Raw genomic sequence first — 18,335 nt, forward strand, 5'->3', positions numbered from 1 at the left:
GGGAGACAAACCATCCTAGAGAAGAGAAGAGATGGAGTTTTCTCAGTATTTGAGAGTCTGAAAGGAGGAGCCTGGTTTTTCATGTCTACTCTAGACAATGAATTTTCAAGCTCTTTTGGCAAAAGAAAGGTTTGGACAAGCATTCAACCACCTGTGTCCTCCCTAGACTGTCAGATCTTGAGGGCAATGGCCAGATGTCTTTTGTTTACCAGTGTTTGCCCAGTGACAAATCCATGGCACGTGGGAGACCATCCATAAACATGTTTCGGAGTCACAGCGCCATCACGTGTGAACTGTCCTTGCAGCACACGTCCCTAGCAAGGTCAGCCTTGAGGACTCCCAGGCAACTGAGTCAGAACCACACCTTACAACTTTTTGAGTGGCTACAGGAATTCCATTTGGATTGAAGTTGCTCAAAATGATTATGGCACACAGAGAAGAAGAAATGTTTTACAAGGGAAGCCAACTATTCAAGCTTCAAAACACCATTCCTCTCTTGTTCGGCCTTGAAACATCTTCCTTTAATTAGTTCTTCCTGCGTTTCTTTCCTAAGGCTGATGAACAGCTGGCTTGTACTTGCAGTTATACAAAGAGCTGGGTTTGGGAGTACATTTTAGTATCCACTCCTTCATCTAATAGCTCTGGGGCGTATTTCAAACATCTTGTTCTGAGCCTGCCTGTATTGTTACCGCCTGTGACCTTGCCTTTGGTAGCTGCCAATGCTGATCAGAACTCATCTGCTTCCTTCTGAGTAGGATTGCGGGAGCGAGGAAGTTGGGGAGATGTGAACAGGATCTAGAGCTGGTGCACACTCTGGAGACTACTCGAAGCTACTTTGAAATGGAAGCTATGGCATGGTAATTTGGGATAGAAATTTTTGTGTTTTTCTTCCTTCCCACACTTTAAGCAGGTAGCTATGCTGCATAGTTGCATGCCTCAAGAGTTTTTCACAAACTGAAAGCAGAATCTACAGGAATATCATGGTTCTTCCTTTCTTTGCGGTTGGTGGTTTGGGTGGAGGAGGGCAGCAGGAGATTCAGGCCTTTGAGGACCACAAGGTTCAGAACTGGCACAATGTCACTTCCACTGCATTCTATTTGTTAGAATGAATCACAAGGCCGGCCCAGATACAACAGGTATTGAAATAGACCCGGCCTCCCCATGGGAGCTGCTCCAAAGTCACATTGCAAATGGTGTGGATACAGGGTGGTTTGGAAGACTGGGGCCATTTTTGCAATCAGTTTATTCCATGGAGCCTTTGCAAATTTGTTGGTGCCAGAAGGCCTGTATCAGATTGACCACCGGTGTCTCTTGCTTTGAGCTCGTTTGGAATAAATGATTACTAATGAGTACTCTATCTCTAAATTAAATGCAAATCCCTGGATGCCAAGAGCTTTCTTTATGCCTGCACCATCTACTAATCATTTTCTTGATAATTCTTTTTGTTTGATTAGAGGTGGAAAAGTGACACCCACAAACCTGGGACACTATATATCCAGAGATGCTATTTATCTAGAATTATTTTCATTTTTTTTTTAACCGCCAAGTTCTCAGGCTTCAGAAATATACTACCTGGGTCCTTGGACTTAAGGATCCGTGAACTCATGGAGAAATTTTAGTGTGTAAAACTCAGCAATACCTTTCTTTATAGTTTGCTTTCAAACAATCAATCTCTGGTTTCCCATCCTGCTGAGCTGTTGAAATTCATTCACAGCCCTTACTGGGGCTCTGGTACCCTCCTGTGGGAATTCAAATCTCTGTGGAAAGTAGAGGAGAGGTTTCTGGGCTCTATTCTGTCACAATTCAAGTCCATGTGGTCCCTTGGAGTTGAACAGAGATCAGCTTCTGAGCCAGACATGGGGAGTGGCTATCTTCAGAGGTCCTGTCCATTTGTGCTCTCTCTCTTCGAACTGTGCTGTCCCATGAGAACAAACCTGGGCTAGCCTGCTAGAGGATGAGAGAGCAGGCTGAGTGAGCTGAGTCTTCTTTCCTAGGCCATCCTAGACCAACTGGCACCCAGCCCACTGCCCGCTGAACTGAATCACTTGCAGGAGCCGTACTGCAATCATCCAAGCCTGGCCCAAATCAGCAGGACTTCCCAGGTCACTGTAGACTTGGGAAAATAATACATGGTAGCTTGTTACACAGAATCACTATACCAAGAGATAACAGATATCCTGGAATAGTCGCTGTATCCGGTTCCTGAAGGAGGAGGGGCTTCAAAGATTTACTCAAGAAAGGAGGACTGGGGTGATCATTCTGGGCGGGAGACTTGGTTTCAGCCTTTCTAATTTATCCATCAGAATTAGATGCATCTTATCCTCTCTCTTAGGCTCCTTTTCTTGCTTTGTCCCACCTCCCTCCAGGTTCCAAGGAAGTCAGAGCAGCTGTAAGCGTGGGGCCCCAGCCTCCACGAGAATCCTGGGCCCCCCATTTTATCTCTGCTCCAGCCCTGCTGGGCCAGCCTCAGGAGCTTTCTTCCCCTTCCTTCATCTAAACCAGAGATCAGAACACTTGGACCCTTTTGGCAGCTTTATATAGGGCTGACCGGGCCCAGGAATCTCCTTGAGTGCCCAATAAAACACGGTATTTTTGCTGTTGTTTTATTCCCAGGACCCAGACTTTCATTACAGAATAAAATTTAGAAATAAAAATAAAGCTTCCCTGACTCCCGGGGCTTCCACCCTCTTTGCCTTTGAGCTGCCCTGCCCTCCTGGTTCTCAGGCTCTCGGCCTGTAACTCTCAGGATTTCCAACTTCCTGCCTCTTTCCAAAACTGATGCCACTTTCCCAGGCACCGGGAGTCAAGTTTGAAAGGGTCAGTCCCTGGAATTCCTTGTGGTAACAGTGGGGAGACAACCACTCCTGTCTGTTAATTGGCACAGGAAATGAGCGAAGTCGAATGCAGTTCTCCTGTGACTAGAAACCTTTTAAAACAACAAGCGCAGGGCTGAATCTTCCCTTAAAAGAGGGGTGGGCGTGGGTCAAGAAGCAGAGCTGTCTAGGTGATTTAATGAAAAAATGAGATCGGAGTCTTTTCATTTCGTAGAGTCAAAAAGGAAGATCAAACGGGAAAAACGTTCCTAAACGTTACAGACTTGTGAGTCTCCGTCAAGTTTTTTCTCTCTGGTGTTGCTAAAATAAATCGTACGGAATACATCCCATTTAGTTTCCTTCCCCATTCTTCTTTTTTTCCCCTTACGTCTTCACAGCAGTCCTTTTAAGGCGCTGAGAGTCTTTTCCAGTCCTGCCTCCTCCCGTTCTTGCTCCCTCTGACACATGTTGATTTTTAATGATTCCTCCTTCTTAGGTTTCAAAACCACTGGTGTTTGTTTCTGAAGCTGAAAATTGAAACAACTGATCTGGAGCAAAACTTTTTTCTTGTTTTTTGTTTTGTTAGGAGATCTAGAGAAGAGTTGAGAAGACCCACCTTCATAATTGTTGAGATATAAAGAAAATAACATCTGCACTGAAGCCTGCGCCCCACTTTCACCTCCTTCAGTGGAATCCACTCACTTTTGCTTACACAGCGGTATACTTATATTTTCTTTCTGTTCCCCTATGTGCTTAACTCAGGGTAGAGAGTAAGCACTGAATACATATTTGCTGATGTGAATTGAAGGCCTGGGGTATTTCCTACAGATTAAGCAATTTTGACACCATAATCCCTAACTAATTCCCAGGAAGTGCCTTACACAATGGTTTCTATTGCAGGCACATTAGGGCTCTTGATTCCTGTCTTTTGCTGTTTGTTTCTGGTTCATGTGTCAAGCCACTCACTCATTGCCTCTTGGTTCGGCTCTTTAGACAGCCAGAGGAAAATGAGAGATAATGCCAGGGCAGGGCATTTTTATTCTCCGTGTCTCCGAAACTAGACTCCAGAGCAGAGAAATTCGTTTTCCACTTTGCTGAGTAATATAATGATGCCAGCAAATATTTGGAGAGGAGTGGTCAAATGTAGCTGGGAGAGATGGAGGCACTTTCAATAGAAATGAGACAATTCCAATTCTGAGGCCTACTCTGAGCATGGAGATGTGGGTGAAATATTATAGCAGCAAAGGAATGGTTATTGAACTGTGAAAAGCATTTGCTACATAAAGAGGGCCTTAATTCCTTTGATGTTATCAGAGAGGGATGTATTAGGTTTTGCAAAGCAAGTGGCAGTGATCAGCAAATGCATTTTTAAAATGTTCTTCCCCTTTAATATCAGATGACTATAACTTAATCTCCAGTCTGTGGGTTATTCTTCCGACCTCTGCCCCCTCAAAAGAGGGTGTGGTGGGGCAATTAAGAAGACCAATTAAGAGGGACATTTTAATTTCTGGAGTAAGGCACCTCCTTACTCTCACTTTTCTGTTGCTCTTATATTTATCAGAAACATAAATTGAGATAACAGGATCACTGAACTAACAAAACAATTAAGTATAAAATACTACTCTGTTAATTGAAATAGAAGACGATGAGGAACCCTGAAATATTTGATAATCATATACAAAAATGTCCACACTAATTTGTGTTAACTTTCAAAACTCACAGTTCTATAGAGCCAAGTTAGAAATCTTTTAAGAAATTATATTATTAATTAAAGGCATGGAAATGACCACATTTGATTTTGAAACAGCAAAAACATTTTTTTAAGTAAACATGTATTCAGTTTTTTGTACTTTCATTTGGGCTACAGAGTCAATGAAAAACAAATCGAATATCTTATTTCTTCCAAGTTGTTCTGATAGTGAAATTCAAAACGATGCTTAGTGTGGGGGCTAAAACGGAAATAGATTTAATAGGTTAAAATTATAAATTGGACTGAGAAGTTCCGAGGTGATCAGTCTAGAAAGTTCAAGACAATATCAAGGTAGCTAGTTTCAGACTGTAGCTACGTTCTCAAAAAGAGCATCTGATCTCTATTTACACCTTGATAGGTGGGCGCTAGACGGACACCACGAAGGTGCTTTTGCTGAAATGCTATGGTACACGTATAAGCATCGGATTTAGAGAAGAAAGCAATTCCTACTTCTGTTCTTTTCTTTTGCAGCTGTTTACAAATAGCATGGAACTGTGACATGTGTGTCTTATTGATGAGGCTATAGGACACAGATTCTGTTCATAAATGGCTGCCCACCACCCCTCCCCAAAATCATGTTGTTTAGGTCAGAGCCTGATTCTTGTCCAGTCTATCATTGCTACTCATTGGAAATTGACACAGAAAATATCCCAAACATAGGTACTTGTCTGCAATCACCTTAACACCGTAAATTCTATCTGCTTACATTTGGGTTTAGCATCCAGTCAGTTTCCTCTGGAAGTTTCAACACTCTCCTGATTCTGACGCCCCACGCTAATGCATGAATGCATGATCCCTCTTCCCCAAAGCCTGGGAGAATGAGGAAAGACATGCATTTGATAAAAGCCCATTACCATTCAGGAGAGGGCAAAAAGGGAGAGAACAGAGCTGGAGCCACCCTTTCCATGACCAGCAGTTGTTGGGTTTAAAATTTCACGTTGGTCTCTTTCTTATTAGACAGACTAAACTGGCATCAAGGGGCTATCGACTGTCAAAACAGCAGCCAGAGAAACAATCGACAAAGCCATCCCTTGAGAATGTTGAGTAAACTGGCAAAAATACAGTCAAAGGAGTTAATGTGCGAGCTGGCACCCAACGCCAGACCCAGCGTGAGAACCACTTACGTGGTAATTGTCCCTCCTGGTGTCCCCGGCTCTGTCAAACACTGCCCCAGGCTTGCCTTTCAGCACAGGAACTGATCTCTTTTTGACAAACTGAAATACACACCCACCCTAAAACCCTACCAGCTGAGGGTGGGGAGTTCAGGTGGGAAAGCAGGCAATTCTTTAGTAACCGCTGGCCGGTTCAGTTTCACCAGACTCCCCCAGGGTCAGGCAAGCTAGGCCGACTGTTTCTTGGGAACGCTGGGTGATATTTATGTGCAGCCCTGGACTCAAGGGAGATAAAGCCAGACTCCAGCTTGAGTCTCACAAACCCCTTACATCCAATTCATCCTTCAGTAGGGGCTCCTCAGTCCCAAAGTCCTGCACCCGGCTTTGTGGCATTTAGAATGTGCATCCAGAAAAAGAGAAAGAGACACTGTGGTCAGACCAAGAGCAAGTACAGCATCTCTGCAGTCACATGAAGGGCACATTGCAGCCTCGCAGCTCTGACTCTAATCGTTGCTGAAACAGCATGAAAGACTTTCACAAAGTGATGGAGAAAAAAAGGCAGTGTGTTTATAATTACACAGGTTGGAAACACGCAGTCTGAAATAATAGGATTGAATAGAAAAATAGTAATTCCAAGAGAGCTGGGTTTTTTTTTTTTTGGACATTAATAGACACTTGTGGCACATTTGACCTGAAGCCTCGCCTAGACTACAGAATCCTTTAAATTCTGGAAATCATACGAGTTCACTGCTCTGACACATTCTCCAATTGTCCAAAAGAATGAGCAATCAGTGTTTATAAATATAAATTAATAAGACTGTTGTGGGAAAAAAGCCACCTGGAAATAATTTTTAATAAATAGCATATGAATAAATGCAAAAAATGTTATCTAACACACCCCAAACAAAAACAAGTGCAGATTATAAATAGATCAATCAAAAAAGAAAAAAATATATCACCGTTAAATAAATGCGAATAATTAATTAAATCTATTACTAATTTTAAAAACTGTAAAAAAGAACAATGCCATATCTTTTGTCCTAATCTGCGAAGTTAAAGAATGATAATACTAAATGCAGTCCATCCAATATAACTTGTGGAAATATATGTTGCTACAAAACCGTCTGGGAAGCAGTTTGACAGTAGGAATCAAAAGTGTTAAAAGTACTTGTGTGCTTTCATCCAGTACCTCTGCTATGAAGAAGGATTTTCCCTTCAGCCTCTGGGCTCCCGGCACTGGACAATGTGGAGCCTAGTGTACAGGGAGGCCCTCTGCCGATGGACCACTCACAACCTTGACTTTCCATCTTCCAGTCAAAGACACTGGTATGTCATTAGGGAGACTCTCTCTAGCTTCTATAGAAATATAGCCTTTGTGTGGGGATGTGCCGGGGGGGGGGGGGGGGGGGGTCGGGGTTGGGGGAGGGGAATACATACTAGTATCTTTTATCCTCTTTAGATTTTGTGTAAGTATCATTCTATTGGCCAATTTTATTTTTCATCTTTCCTCTTTTCAAGTTGTTAAGAACTCTTGATGCAGATACCTTTTTTCGTTTCTTTTTCTTTTTTTTTGCAATAACCAAAGAGCAATTAAAGAGAAAACGCGTTTATTCTATCAAAAATATTTTTAAATTGTTGTTTTTTTCTAGATTTTTGAAAGTTTCAACACAAATCACTATTTTTGCCCTTATGAATAAATTGACAATATGAATTTCACAATGCGATTTTTTCACAATATGAATAAATTTACAATTTATGTTTAGGGAAAAAATTAAGGTAGCAGGTATATACATTTTTAAAATCTTTCGCAGATAAGAATCTCAACAGATAGTAATTTTAGCAAGACATGGGGTATATCTATCAATTGCTCTGATAATTAACGTTATTTCAAAAGTTCAGTAAAAATGCTTTTGTTGGAGCTTAAGTTTCAAATGCCTTTGGGGCTCACATTGCTGTTTTCTTATCCATATATGAGAGTTCTAAAGAAAGCCTTTCTTGATAAAAAATGTGTCTCATAGATAATAAAGATCAGCTAGAACTGATTTTCACCAGATTGTCTTCTATAAAACTCAGCGTCATGCAGTGTTTCCATCCAGAAATGTTTTCCACCTCCTGTGAGGGTATGAAATCCTTCGGTGGCCTTAGGGTAGTTTTGCTAGAAATGAAATTACCATGACATTGTTCACTTTTCCTTTAGTACAAAATAACAATGATAATCTTCATTATGTATTAAGGGTGACATTCCATGGTTTGAACACCGAAAGTCTGGCACCCCAGGAAACCCCCAAGCGCCAGTCACCCTGCATCCTGAGTGCTTACCGTGTGCAAATTCTTCTTAACTACCCCAAAGCCAAGTGGCTCAAAACAATAGCCATCTTATTATATCTGATGACTCTGTAGGCAGGAATTCAAGCAGGGTTCCTCTGGCTAACTTTTCGGCTCCATGTGATGTCAGCTGGAGTCTACCTTGGTAATGAGTAGGTGATTGGGCTGGTCTGGAAGGTCCAGGATGTCTTTATTCCCATGTATGGTGCATCAGTGGGGATGTCTGAAAGCTGAACTAGACTGTGCCACTATCCCTCTCTCTGTAGTCTCTCAGTCTCTCCAGGTCTGCTCTTCAGTAAGGTAGTCGGACTCCTTACCTTGGTGGTTCAGGGCTCTGAGAGAGACAGCTCCAACAGACAGGAAGTGGAAGCCAATGGACAGGAAGTGGAAGCTGCTAGTCTCTTAACATCTATGCCTGAAAACCAGTACAGCATCATTTGCACCGTATTCTATTGGTCAAAGCAGGCACAGAGCCTGGCAAGATTCAAGAGAATGGGACACAGATTATACTTCTTAATGGGAGGAGTGGGAAAAACCTTGAGATAAACTTTTTTTTCTTTTTTTTGGAGGAAGATTAGCTCTGAGCTAACTGCTGCCAATCCTCCTCTTTTTGCTGAGGAAGACTGGCCCTGAGCCAACATCCTTGCCCATCTTCCTCTACTTTATATGTGGGACATCTGCCACAGCATGGCTTGCCAAGCAGTTCCATGTCACACCTGGGATCTGAACCGGCAAACCCCAGGCTGCTGAAGCAGAATGTGCGAACTCAACCTCTGCACCACCGGACTGGCCCCTTGAGATAAATTTTGAACCACCTCACAAATATTGTGTGTTTTTTTTTTTTTAAAAAAGACCTTTTATATCTTTTTTTTTTTTAAAGATTTTATTTTTTTCCTTTTTCTCCCCAAAGCCCCCCAGTACATAGTTGTGTAGTCTTCGTTGTGGGTCCTTCTAGTTGTGGCATGTGGGACGCTGCCTCAGCGTGGTTTGATGAGCAGTGCCATGTCCGCGCCCAGGATTCGAACCAACGAAACACTGGGCCGCCTGCAGCGGAGCGCGCGAACTTAACCACTCGGCCACGGGGCCAGCCCCACAAATATTGTGTTTTAACATAGTAACCCCAAGTTGCATTTTAATTTAGCAAAAAAATTTCTTATTTTCATTTTGCCATTGAAAAAACTGAGCCTCACAGAGGTTGGATAATTTTCTCAGATCACACAGCTAATAACATGAGAGCTCAGGTAAAGCCTAGGTTGGTCTAACTCTGAAAAGTATGCCATGTCCTTTATGCCACATTGGCCAGAGAAACATTTCACGGTATGTTCACAGATGGGAAGCATCTATGTATTGAGTACACAGATATATAATATGTGGGAAAGGAGGACAATGGGTGGAAACTCCCTCTCCTGTGCTTGTGACAGAAAGATGGCAGAATTTTCTAGCAAAGGTTTTAATTCACCATCTACTGAGGCAGATGAGGTACAAACAGAGTTAGACTACTTTGTTATCTGGATCTCATGAAGTGTCAGATTACTCATGAAGCCTGCCAAAGAGGATGCAGAGGGTTGTTAGCATCAGTTCTATGTCAGTTAGATTCTGCTGTGTAACAAAACACCCCAAAGCTTAGTCACCTGGGCAATTCTTCTAGTCTCAGCAGTCTAGGCTGATCTTAGCTGAGGTCTTCACGTGTCCATGTTGAACTGCTGGTTCAACTGGTCTGGGATGGCCTCATTTATGTATCTTGTGGTTGGCAGGCCATTTGCCAGGGGCTGGCTAACTATTGGCTGGTAAGCCTTGCTTCTCCTCCACATGACTTCTTATGCTCCAGTCAGTGAAATCAGATTTGTTCACAGGAAAGCAACAGCATTCCAAGAGCAACAGTGTGCAAGGCTTCTTGGGATCTAGACTCAGAACTCACACACCATTGCTTCCACTACATTCTATTGGCCAAAGTGAGTTACAAAGCCATCTCAGACTCAAGGAGTGGGGAAATGGACTCTTCTTTTGATAAGATGAAGTGCAAAATCACATTGAAAAGATCTGAATACAGAGAGAAGAATAATTGCCAACATCTTTGCATTCTAAAACAAGACCAAATGGTTGATATCTTTTATACCGTTAGAACACAGCCAGATGTAGCTACTCAGAACTCTGATAAATTGACTTAAATGAAAATGTGGGCGTTGTGAATTCAACCAGAAACCCTATCCAGATAATTAATCTATACCAAAGTCAATATATCCAAAGGATATTCTGAAGTACTTTTCATCATCACAATCCAGGGATAGTTTTTATAAAAAAACTAACCACGTACTGTGGTCCATAGTAATGTCCGCATGTGTAAAGGCTGTTTTTTCACTCCCAGGCTCTTTAAAGCTGGTCCCCACTGGAAATCAAGTAATACCCCTTGACTCACACGTCAATATTCTGCAATAAACCCAAGTAAAGAAAGAAAGAAGCCACGTGAATTAAAACTGTACAGCAACGATACAGTGACAACTTAGATTCCCCAAAAGGTCAAAGAATGTTCTCTACGTTTTAATAATTGATATAGGATTCATATTTGAACTTACGCAGTGAAGAATATCTATTGATGCCTTCTAGGTGCCAAGTACTGTACTGCGCACTCGACATATCTCCTATCATTTAATCCTCACTGCAAATTTCTGATTCAGGAATGAACATTAGCATTTCTATTATTCATGGAAGGAGACTGAAACTTAAAATGTGTGGTAGATTGCTCAAGATGCCTCCCGGTCCACCAAAAGGCAGAGTCTATTTCATCATCCCTTAAATCTTGTCTCCACCATGTAACTTGCTTTGGTCCCGGGACATTAGTAAATAGGATGCAGGCAGAGGATTGAAACACACTTGGGCATGAGGGTTTGCTTTCCTGTTACGCTTGACATGCTAAAACCACCACATGAATGAGCCCAAGCTGCCCTGCTGGAAGATGGGAGGCTACATGGCAGAGATCCAAAGTGGACCAGCTGAGAGTCAGCCAACCCTTGGTCAACCACCTGTCAACTTCCAGGCATGTGAGTGAAGTCATCCTAGATCATGCAGCCTCCAGCCAACCCTCCAGCTGTCCCAAGCTAGTGGGAGCAGAGCTGGGAGCCAAGCCCACGTTATCACATTCCAAAGCTTATATCCTTAACAGTAACACTCTACTGACTTCTCCAACATGTGTACTGTTCCTCAGAATGTTGATGAGACTAACAGCTGTTAAAGTATCTGTAAAGACTGCCTGGCATACAGGGAAGTGGAGGCAGAAATTTGCCTTGCTTATGAGCCCCAAGTGATTTTACACACACCCTCAGGACAACAGAAATATTGGGCTGTGAGTCAAGATAGCAACAGTGAGACTGAGAGGAGGCCTGGAGATGCTTGGCAGGCATTAGGATGGGAATCTATAGGACGTGATTATTTAATCCTACGGTTGTCTCTCTAGGTAGTCATTTCATTCAAGTATTCTTCACTTGAAATCTCATGGGGATCTTGACTTATACAGATGCTAAGTCACCATTTATTTGAAAGTAGAAGGGAGAGAGACAGAGACAGAAAGAGATTGAAACATAGGAGCCATGTGGTCTCATTTGAAAATCCTGGGTCTGAAGTCAGGAAATAGGAGTTTTAATCCATCTCTGATATCATTTACTTTGGAGCTTGAATAAGTCACTTGACTTCAACCCTCTGGCCTCAGTTTTCATCTCTGTCCAAAGGGAATCCTTTGAAGGATGGTGGGATGGTGCTTATAAAGATTAAAAGCATTAGTAAATACAATGTATAACTGATTCGTAAAATGGTTTTCTCTATGAGCACTTCCCATGCCAAGGTACTTACAAGATCAGAAAAAGTTAAATGGAATTTACCAGAACACTTTTCATTAATTTCCCACTTAGTACCAACTCTTAGATTAATTAGAAATCCAGATTCTCTAACGTCTCTTGGGAATTTAGTCCAAAGGCTCAATAGCCTGAACTTTAAGGAACTGACATCCAGGAGATGTTTCTCTGGCCTCATAATCTATTTACCAAGAGACTAAGAAGTGAATGATCTCGGTGTTGTCTCATGCCCATTGAATCGAAATATGAATTCTTGGTTTCAAATCCTAGGCCTATCTCTGAATAGCTGCATAATTGTGGACAAGCTACTTAATAGTTTGTATCTCAGCATCCTCATTTGTAAAATGAAGATATAATAATACATATTTTACAGGTCTGCTGTGAGAATTAAATGAGTTCCTATATGTCTGGTGCTTAGAACATTGTTTGGCACCCTCTATGTGCTATATAAAAAGGTTACCAGTTAGTATCATTGCTTGCTAATGTGAACTGAAACCTCTTCCTTCCCCTACAAGCTTATAAAATCAAGACAAATCCTTCATCGTTGGCCTCAGTTTCTCTCTCTCGCTGGCTACTGCTGCTGGTCCTCAATTGTCCCTGTGCTTGCTCTTCTTGATGCTATCGTAGCAGCAACACATCAAGGGATATGGTTCAACCTGATTACTATAGGAATGTGATCTCCAGTGAACCAGAAATCATTACGGCCAAGGACAATTTCAGTCCAAGCGGCAGAATTACTTGGATCTCCTAAGAGTTTGTCACGGTTGCTCTAGATCATTTGTTTTCAAATATTTTCTAGTATTTTTCTTTTCTAAACAGCAGAATCTGTTTGTCAAACACAACATATATCCTATACTGAAGAAATTCTAAGGATCTTTCACTACATTAGTGCAGCACTGTCATTTGTAGATGAGGTCCGAATAGATTAAGTGGCTCTGATGGTCATACAGGTGCTTGGTGGCAAAACCATGAAGGTGCTCAGATACTGGTTCATTAGAAGCCAAATCTGCATGTGCACAGTTTCAAAGTAAGTGGTCATGAGAGCTCATTGGGAATCATAGGGACCACTCAGTTACATGAAGGACATGAGAAGCATCAGAGTATGGAAAAGAAGTGATGGGTGAAGAGCATTCTTTGTGGAGAGTCCCCAGCCCACCTCGGGGTGTGTAGCAGCACCTCTGATTTCTGCTTCCTTCCTCTGCATGCAACTTTCTTAGTCTCAAGGGCATTATCAAGAGTGAGGAAGGCCACTTCATTCTGACTTGGGGACTCCACTCCGTTTGCTCAGATTCACACTGTATTCTTGTCTCCCTTTGTAGTAGTGGTTAAACAAATGCAAAGAAGGCCACTATTCAGCTACTCTCCCCTTTTGCAGTGGGCACACTCTCTGTCCACAAAGTCTGACTGAGTTTCTTCTCAATTTACTAACTTCACTTTTTTTAAAACCCTACTAACTAGATAACTTTTCCAGACCTGATCCAACACAAGTGCCAAATTTAAACTTCCCTGATCAATACTTACCACTTAACACCTTTCTTATGCAAAATCCCTTCCACAACAGCTGCTATCCTTTGTCTTACCTGTCACCTGCTTTTGAGTATTGTTTCTTTTAAAATGCAAATCTCGGGTGGGGGGAAAAGGGAATTGGAGAAAGGTGGTCAAGAGGTACAAAATTCCAGTTATAAGATGAGTAAGTACTAGGGATGTAATATACAATATGATGACTATAGTTAATGCTGTTGTCTGATATATAGGAGAGTCATTAAGAGAGCAGATCCTAAAAGTTCTCATCACATGGAGAAAGTTTTTTCTTTTCTTTCTATTGTATCTATATGAGATGATGGATGGTAACTAAACCTCTGGTGGTAATCATTTCACAATATATGTAAATCAAACCATCATGCTGTGTACCTCAAACCTATACAATGATGTATGTCAATTATTTCTCAGTAAAGTTGGAAAAAAACCTGAGGAAATAAGCCCAATGACCCAACAATTCTATTTCCAGATATAAATACTATAAAAACTCCTGTCTTTGTGTGCAAGGAAGCATGTACTAGAATTTCTGTAGCAATATTTTTATAGCTAAGTTTTATGTATAAACTAAGTACCAACCAAAAAGTAAAGAGAATAGGGGCCAGCCCCGTGGCCATGTGGTTAAGTTCGCGTGCTCTGCTTCGGTGGCCCAGGGTTTTGCCAGTTTGGATCCTGGATGTGGACATGGCACCGCTCATCAGGCCAGGCTGAGGTGGTGTCTCACATAGCACAACCAGACACACTCACAACTCAAATATACAACTATGTACTGGGGGGCTTTGGGGAGAAGAAGAAAAAAGAAGATTGGCAATAGATGTTAGCTCAGGTGCCAATCTAAAATAAACAATAAAAAGAATAAATAAACACATTGTGTGTATAGACACACAATGGGATATTTACAATAATTAAAAAATGAGTTAGAGCTACGTGCATTGGGAGCCTCAAAAATCCATTGATGGGGAAAATGCAAGTTTTATAAGAATACATAGCATATGATGAAATTAGACAAAGTTGAAAACATGTAATGTATTGCTTAGGGATATATACACATAGGGTAAAATTGTAAACATTTCATGAGAAGAATAAATAACCGAAAATTGTATGGTATTTACCTCTAATGGGCAGGGAGGGAAATGTGACCAAAGAACAGTTTATCAATGGCTTCAGTGGTATTTGTAAAATTTTACTTCTTAAATGGGGTGGTGGGTACATGTATATTTGTTCTATTATTCTCAATACGTGAAAAAATCTGAATGCCAGAAATGTTTTATAAAGGACGTAAAACATAAAAAAGCACAAATCCCTGTCAGCCTGAGCCACAGGTACTCGTCACAGACTGAGTCACCCAAATCCTTTCCAAGAAATTGCTGGATGGTAGGTTTTATTTGGTGAGTGGCCTGGGAATTCTGCTCCACGTAGAAAGCTCAGAATCCAGGGGGAAGAGAAATCTTCTAGAGGAAGGGCAAGATAGAGAGAGAGGAGGGGCTACAAACAAGCGCAGGGTCCCTGAAGAGTGAAATAAATGCTTGAATGGAGACCACCATTTACCTCATGACCGTGCCTGGGGTTTGAAAGTCTGTTCCTGCACGCTTACTGGGGAGCTGCCACTACATCTCTCATCACACTGTATCTCCCATCACTGACTATGCATGCAGCCAAGAACACCTTTCTTCCAATATGAAAAAAAAGGTGAGTCATTACTCCTAACCAATAATGTGGAAGAGAATAGAAAAGAATAAACAGAGAAGAAAGCCAAGGTGAGTTTCCTTGGAGATTAAATCAAATCTGTCTCCCAGGGGTAAAGAGGCAATTATGGATTGAGGGCTGGGATTTCATTGTATTTTAAATTAACTTGATCCCAATAAAGATGGAGGCCTTGGACCCAGTTATCTCCAAATGCAGGTGCACCTGGAAGGCTCGTTCTCTTTGACTGTTACCACTGTTTTCTGAAAACACTGCGTTGCCTGGATATAACTCGAAATCAAAGTGTCCATCAATATTTAATCCGACTGGCTCAGACAGACAGCAATCTGGGGAATGAAATGAATTAATCACTGGGTTTTAAAGAAAACTTCTCTCCCACATCTGAGGTCTGCTGCGATGCCATGGAAGAAGTCACATGATACAACTGGCTGAGGAGGCGAATTTAAAAGGCAGAACAGAAGATTTCTAGGAAATGTGGTCTCTCAAAGCCCCTCTCTTCTCTCTCCTCTGTCCTTCTAGGAAGTCTTCCTTGTGCCCACTAACCTGGGACTTGATTCTCTCCTCTCTGCCCACTGTGGCATCTACTTCTAATTTCGAAATTAACCTTTTAGCATCTTTCCATTGAAGGAAGGAAAATAAAGTCCAAACCGGGACACAGAAAACATGGCTTAGAAATGGACTTTATGGCTCCCATGGCATTTTCACAGCCGCTTATTAAAAAGCTAACCCTCCTTTTCGTTCACTGTTATGCATTTCTCTTGAGCTCTATCAATTCCTTGCTGACTGTGGTGCCTCTCTCTTGCTCAGAGTGCTCTGGTTGGCCATACAATTTTTATTATACACAACATTGCCTGTGAAATTATCAGGGAGGGACATCAAAAAGGCCCATGTTGCCATAGCAGCAAAGCTGTGCCAGCCTAGCTACCCACCCACGATTCTTGGAGTGATAGTCGAGCTAATTACATCAGCACCAGCTCAGGGTCAGAAATAATCCATCCATTCTAATGGTGGACTCCTTCATGTGCTACGTTACCTGGAGGTTACCATCTTTTTCAACTATGCATAGGGATATTGGGGGATGAATGATATTGTGCATACAAAGTATTAAGAATAGAGACGCTCAATAAAACCAGCAGCAATAGCTTTCTCTGTGCTAGATTCTGTACTTACCGCTGTTCGTGGATCGTGGCAATATTTACAACTACACAATGAGATGAGGTGCTATCGTTATCCCCATTATAGAGATGAGGAAGTAAAGGCTTAGTGTGGTCAAATGATTTGCCCTTGCTGACAAAGCTAGAAAGTGGTAGATTTCAATGCCAGTAGAGTAACACCAGGGCCCTGTTTGTGTAATATTTTGCTCTTCATCATCTGATGCACCTAAGTCCACTCACTCATTTCTGCTTTGCCCTCTCACCTGGGACTTCAGTGATTTCAAACTACATGGTCTCTTATTTTTATGTTGTTCCTTTCTTCCTCAAGCTTTCCCTCCTTCCCCTCCTCCCCACTCCCAAATCCTCCTGGGAGGAGTGATAGTCACAATACTCAATGAGAGATAAAGCTCAGGTGAAGACCAGTTAGGCTTGGTGCACAGCAAGGTCCTGAAGGACCCCTGCAGCTCCAGGAATGAACCCCTTCTAGCTGGTTTATGGGGCATGGCTCCATGGGAGCAACTGGTTGGGCAGGGTGCCAAATGCTGGAGTGAGGCTTGGGACAATGACTGTTACCAAATGGTATGGAAGTATCAATATTGTAGAAATTGGTATATCCGTACATCTGAATTGCAATCCTGTCTCCTGCAATTCCCTGACCCATGTTTCTATTCAAGTATCACTTGCCTTGGTTTCCCCAGACAGATTCAAACACTCTGGGCTTAGGCTTTATTCTTTACTTTGCTTTCTTCTTGTTTTACCTCACCACTTTGTAATTATTTGTCCATGTCATCTTTGGTCCCAGGCTCTGTGCTATGTGAGAGCAGGTTCAAAGTAGAAGCCACTTTCGCATCCTCCATGTCTAATACATTGTGGAGAGAGCAAAGGAATCTCTGCATCTGGTAGTATTACATTTTTCTGTACATTTTGGATTCCCAACTGGATTGACAGAGTCTGGAGTGTCAGAGCTGGAGTTCACATCTCCACTTCCTGAGGCCACAGTTCTGTAAGAGAGCCTACATCCTCAATATTGGTGGTGGGGGTTGGTGGGGACGCCATAACAATAATAAGCCAGGTATCACTTTCTTGTTATGGTGCCTTTCTATGTGTCACACCATTTAGAAATTTAAATCCACATATCATATACATATAAACATATACAATACACATTTATACATATTATCATATGTATGTTGATCATAAGTACACACATACTCACATACACAAATAATATTTTAAAAAGCAAACCCTAAGGGCAGACATCTTTATCTCCACTTTATGGGAAAATTTGGAACGAAAGAGTAGACACTTACATTTTTAAATTCATTTCAACAACTATATGAGCTCGTTCAATGTGCTGCTCATTGTCACTGGCACTGGGTGGTAGGTCTCCAGAGGTGAACAATTCAGAGTGTTTCACGCTTTTTCTGAGCTTTCAGTAAGTAGCAGAGATATGACTACACATTGTGATATTGCTATGAAGGGAAAAGGAATGCTATCAGGAAGAATAACAAGGGGAATATAATTTAAGTTTAGAAGGGCTGAAGATGTACTTACATGAAATGACATTCTACCCGGTAAGGACCTGGGCTAGAAAGTGGGTCTAAATCTCTTAAGCTGATTATGGTAAAATGACGTCCATATGCTTTATTGTGCAGAAGAGCTGTACTCTTAAAATTGTTTTAATAAAAACAATTCCATTTTAATTTCATTGTAATTTTTCTACTAGTCACAGAATATTGGAGTTAGAAATAACTTTTAAGTGTTCCCCATGTAGGGATCACCTGGTTAGTAGCTATTACATGTGGTTATCCAAACATTACTGGAATGCCTTCAGGGGCTCACTACCTCAAAATATAGCCTAATCCATTCTCAGTAAAATAAGTGACTTATTACAGTCTCATAATATGTGCTCCAAGCTGCTTCCTCATTATTTCCATTTAGTTGACCTTGAGAAACACTAGAGAAAGAATTCATTTCTTCCCCATGATTTCTCCATGATCCTCTGCTGATTTGCCCACCTGATGATATCAGGAATCTCTTCCTCATTTTTTTCTCTGGAGCAGTACCACCAGTGACAATTTGCTTTACTGCAACCA

The sequence above is a fragment of the Equus caballus genome, chromosome 22, assembly GCF_041296265.1.
Source record: "Equus caballus isolate H_3958 breed thoroughbred chromosome 22, TB-T2T, whole genome shotgun sequence".
NCBI classification, from domain to species: Eukaryota; Metazoa; Chordata; class Mammalia; order Perissodactyla; family Equidae; genus Equus; species Equus caballus.